This window comes from Saccopteryx leptura, chromosome 3 (assembly GCF_036850995.1).
Source record: "Saccopteryx leptura isolate mSacLep1 chromosome 3, mSacLep1_pri_phased_curated, whole genome shotgun sequence".
NCBI lineage: Eukaryota > Metazoa > Chordata > Mammalia > Chiroptera > Emballonuridae > Saccopteryx > Saccopteryx leptura.
The window spans coordinates 230,367,087-230,372,965 of NC_089505.1; positions in this window are offsets into that span (position 1 = coordinate 230,367,087).

Here is a 5,879-nt window from a genome sequence, read left to right on the forward strand (position 1 = left end):
AGCTATTCCAACCTTCTAAATATTAAAAAGACCTCAGTGCCACTCTCACCTCTTGCAGAGACTAGCTGATCCTCCATTGCATCTTCTGGAGTCCCATGCTTACTAGGAGAGCAGAAGAAAACTATCTAACTATAAAATGACGAGAAACTGCTGCAAACCTCAAAGTCACTTTTTAATCTCTCCACTTTTGAACTTTTCTGTGGCCTTGTTCTATAAAAAAGTTTCTAAAAATTTGATGACAACTTTTGTTGGAATAAATGAGTCTTAGTAAAGATGTAGACATATTAAAATAATATTTTATACTTAAAATTAAAAGCAAGAGAAATACATCTATTTCAAAAGAGTAAATTTCCATCAATTTTGTTATTGTCACTATTCATGAAATTATGATTCATTTATTCAAAACGCCTAAAGAAAGTATAATTTGCAATGTTTAGGCTGAAATGCCTATGCTATGCTATACTAAATATACTATACTATACTAAGAATTTGTCCTTCCTTTCCCTAATTTTGCATTATTTGATTAAGAAAAGGAAGTGCAGGCCCTGGACAGTTGGCATCCACCCGGCATGTGGAAGTCCTAGGATCGATTTCTGACCAGGGCACACAGAAAAAGCGCCCACCTGCTTCTCCACCCTTCCCCCTCTCTATTCTCTCTATCTCTCTCTCCCTCTCTTGCAGCCAAGGTTCCATTGGGGCAAAAGTTGGCCCGAGCATTGAGGATGGCTCCATGGCCTCCGCCTCAGATGCTAAAATGTGGCTCTAATGCAATGGAGCAATGCCCCAGATGGGCAGAACATCGCCCCCTGGTGGGCATGCCCTGTGGATTTCGGTTGGGCGCATGCGGGAGTCTGTCTCTCTGCCTCCCTGTTTCCCTCCCACTTCAGAAAAATACAAAAAATAAAAAAAAAATAAAAGAAAACGAAGTGCAAGATTTAAAAGAAATATTTAATTAATTAAATATCATTTTATCTAAATGACTACATTCAGCATTTTATGATTAACATTAAACATGAGAGTTGTTAATTAGTTTGTTTAAAAAGACTAATGTACTACTATAAAAGCAGGTGAAACATAGTCTCTCTGTTCTTTATTTGAAGTTTAGTCTTGTACTAAAAAGATTTTGTACTGTGTCTTAAATGTAAGAACTGAAAGAGAGTAACTAGAATTTAAAAAAAGATCAAGTAATCCAAAATCATTCAAATGAGAACAAACTATTTCTCTGTCTATAAGGGATTTTACATTTGCATAAATAAATGAATATGACTAATAAATTTTTATTTGTCGATTTTTTGTTGTTTCTAATAATTCCCAAGGTTTAAATAAAACTGTCTTTTGGGCCCTGGCTGGTTGGTTGACTCAGTGGTAGAACGTCAGCCTGGTGTGTGGATGTCCTAGGTTCAATTACCAGAAGCATCCATCTGCTTCTCCACCCCCACCTCTCTCCTTTCTCTTTATCTTTCCCTTCTCCTCCTGCAGACAGGCTCCACTGGAACAAAGTTGGCCCAGGTGCTATGGATGGCTCCATGGCCTCCACCTCAGGCTCTATAATGCTCCAGTTGCAACAGAGCAAAGACTCAGATGGGCAGACTTTTGCCCCCTGGTGAGCATGCCAGGTGAATCCTGGTCGGGCACATGCAAGAGTCTGTCTCTCTGCTGTCCCGCTTTTCACTTCAGAAAAAAAAAAAAAAAAAAAAGGTAATAAATTAAAATAATGAAACTCTTTCATTGTAAAAAGGCCAGCCTGACCAGGCGGTGGTGCAGTGGATAGAGCGTCGGACTGGGATTCATAAGAAGACCCAGGTTCAAGACCCCAAGGTTGCCAGCTTGAGCGCGGACTCATCTGGTTTGAGCAAAAGCTCATTAAGGTCGCTGGCTCAAGCAAGGGGTTACTCGGTCTGCTGAAGGCCCGCGGTCAAGGCACATGTGAGAGGGCAATCAATGAGCAATTAAGGTGTCAAAACGAAAAACTGATGATTGACGCTTCTCATCTCACTCTGGTCCTGTCTGTCTGTCCCTGTGTCTATCCCTCTCGCTGACTCTATATCTGTCCCTGTATAAAAAAAATAAAAATAAAAAAAGGACTAAGCTTCTAAAAAAAACAATAAATCTGAAACTTAAAAAAAAAAATTAAAAAAAAAAAGGCCAGACTTGAAATGAGCCTTTTGATTTAAAATGGTATCTAACATGGACTCTTCCTGCCCACACACCTAACTTCTCATTAAACTCCCCTTGGAGACAGGAAAAGGGACAGCAGCAACAACATTAAGAACTAAGACTAGCGTGCATCTCAATTTCAATTCCTGAGAAGAAAGTAGCAGTAATTATCAGACTGATGAATTTGTATAGGGATTATACTTAACCAGGATGACATATACTGAATCTTTTCCTGAAACAAGGAAGCAGTCATTTGTCATTTTGCCACCATCTGCCATCAGTCTCAGAGATACAGGGTCTCTGTTAAAAAAAAAAAAAAAGCAGGCAGCTGTCTCTCTGCTTGTCTTTTTATTTTTCAATCTTTTGCCCAGATGTTGTGTAAAGAATGGATCAGAATAGTATTTCTACATTTGGTGCCTAATCCTGATTTCCCTTACCTACCCATAAACCAGCAGGAACATCAAATTTCAGTAAGCAATGGGAAGGACATGACAGGGTAAAAACAGGGTTTTGGGAGGACAAGACTGTCTATAACACAACCAATGTTTAGTCTGCAAGGGAGAAATACTATAGAATGGATAGAAATAAAGTATCTGCTTTAGCAATGCATCCTAGTATTACAATTGTTTATTTTAAATTTGTTTAGAATATTAGATGATAAGGTAGTCTATAGAAGGAACATTTCATATTTAATATATGTCAAGTGAGTATAGATAATAAACTCTAAATGTGTTAGAAACTAGAATTTGGACCTAGCCTGTTGGCTCAGCAGTGGAGCTTTGCCTGGCATGTGGAAGTCCCAGATTTGATTCCTAGTCAAGGCAAGCAGGAGAGGTGACCATCTGCTTCTTCACCCCTGCCAATCCCCTTCTCTCTCTCTCTGTCTCTCTCTCTCTGTCTCTCTGTGTCTCTCTCTCTTTTCCTTTCCCACAGCCTTGGCTTGAATGATTCAAGCAAGTTGGCCCCCAGTGCTGACATTGGCCCATGGCCTTGCCTCAGGTGCTAAAATATCAATAGCTCGGTTGGTGAGCAACAGAGCAGCGGACCCTGATGATAAGGGGCTTGCAGGGTGGATCACGATTGGGGCACATATGGGAGTCTATCTCTCTGCCTCTCGCCTTTCATTTAATAATAATAAAAATAAACAACTAGAATTTGAACATAGAATTGTGGAGTCTCTATTATAAACCCAGTCAGTGAGACAATGAAGTGACATAGTGATTTTATCTGTCGAGTTCGAAAGAAAAGTTCATGAAAGCAATGTCTTCAAAGAATTTAAAGGGCATTAATGTCTTCAAATAAAAAAAAAAAATTGACTAGCTTTTCCTAAAACATGGTGAAGATGATTATAAAGATTACTGTGAAGACTGATGTGATTCCCAGACCAGCGCTATTAGCATCACCTGGAACTTGTTAGAAATGTAAATTCTCAGGTCCCATACCAGACTCACTGAATCAAAAATTCTGGAGTTTAAGCCCAGTATTCACTATATTACTGAGAAAATATTATTTATTGTATGATATTGAAAAAAATAACTCTCCATTTGTAAACACAGTTATATCTCTAATTTAATCTCATCCCACAATAAATTGTAGATATATTAAAGAATGATAGGTGAAAAAAAAAAAGTAAAACTGTACAACCGTTAGCAAAAATGCTTATGAATATTTGTATAAGCTTTGAGTGAGGTGTGTTATTTTAAAATCTAACAGAAAAAAATTACTTAAAAAATACATCTGAGTGGACAAATAACATTTTATAGAGACTTTTTAAATTAAAAACAATTTATTGACAATTTGAGAGAGAGAGAAAGGGAGAGAGAGAGACAGAAACATCCATCTCTTCCTGCATGTGCCCTGGCCGAGGATCAAACCTGCAACCTTTGCATTTTGGAATGGTGCTCTAACTTCACTATCCTGTCAGTGACAAATAACATTTCTAAAAAATGAGGAAAAGGTAACTGCCCTCCTCATGGGGGTCTGGTAGCTCTGTGTGGACTCCCGTCCATGATTTGAGGTACTAGCCCTTGATCCACAGTGATCATCCTAAGGGATCATTCCCAATTCCATGAACACCTTCTCTAAGCTTCTTGGATCTGATAATCCCAATCTCTGTCTTTTGTTCCCCGGCTATATGGGTAAAAGCTATTTCCTGCAATTATTAGCTCTGCTAATTCACTATCCCACCCCTTTTAAAAAAATTTCCTCAAAATCTGCTTTACTGATTCCTTATATTATCTATTAAAATACCTGATAATACCCTGGCTGGGTAGCTGGGTTGGTTAGAATGTCGTCCCAAGGTGCAGAGGTTGCTGGTTCAATCCCCAGACAGGACACATATAGGAACAGATTAATATTCCTGTCTCTCTTTCTCCTTTCTTTCCTCTCCTTCTGAAATTAATAAAATAGACATTAAGGTTTGTTTTCTTTATGGAAACACATTTTAAATCCTTTCTTATATTTATATAAAACACTTCACAATAATTCAATATTAAAAATTAAATAATAAAAATGCCCTTTCGTCATTGCCAGCTCTCATGCTTTAAGGCTTACTACAATTTCCTCTAGCTTTGCTCAGAGTCATAAATCTAGGGTCCATAAGAAGAGATGGCAATAGTTTCCCAAAGCCCCCCCATTCTCTACAGAGGGAAGCAAGCCGGGACCAGGGCATCCTGAGGGACATACAGTATAGTTTGGAATCCAGGACAGATTTCTACATCCCTTTTTTTGTCCCTTTTTAAGACACATGTGATGACAGATGAGTCAATGGGGAATGTACAGAGTACTGGGGTGTTAGACAGACATGTCTAGAAGCCTGACTTATAGGAGTTACCTGACAAAGTCAGTTTCCCAACACTTGGTGACTTGAGGACCTGTGGGAATGACAGAACTTCTTTTTCAGGGAAGGAAGAATCCTTGAGAAGGTGGATTCTAGTTATATTTCTTCTAGCAGGGAGAGTCTATCCAAGCTACCCTATTGTCCAGGCAACCCAGGATAAATTTATTTGTTGCTCTATAGCCCATTACTCTTTTCTATCTTTTTCACAAAATTAGTTTTTGCCTGTTAACGTATTATATAATTTGCTTACTTATAATGTCTTATCTATTATTATCTGCCTCTTTGCACTGTAATGAAAAGTACATGAAGCACAGCTTTGGCTTACTGATATTTTTAAGTGTCTAGATTTATTCTGCATCCCACCAGTAGGTATTCGATAAACACTTATTGAATGAAAAAGTACATGGAAGTTGAGGGGTTTTTTTTTCAATTCTAGCTGCCTTTTGTGCTTTTTTCCTTTTCTGCTCACTTTCTTTTCTAGACCGCTAGCCCTAGCCGCCAGTACTACAAAGCACTCTCAAGCTCTGCTCTCTAAATCAGGTTCAACTTTTTGTATCAAGCACCATTGTCTTTTCTATACTTTTGCATGTTTTTCCCTCTTTATTAGTGTTTCTCTCAAATTTATTTAAGAAAAAGTGAATCAATTAAAAAAATAAAATGGCAAGAAGGGTATAAAGTTACAGAAAAACTTCAAATGTGTAATTAGAATGATCCAAATTTATAAAAACAGTAAAATGAAAGAAAAAGGGACCAGAAATGAATGGTGGTCTCCATGAGTCTCAAGGCACAAGACTGGAGAGAGAAAGCAAGTTAGAAATGTGGTTAAGATGGGTAACAATGGTCAGAATTATATGTTAAAAAAAATTTTTTTTTCAAAGAAGCA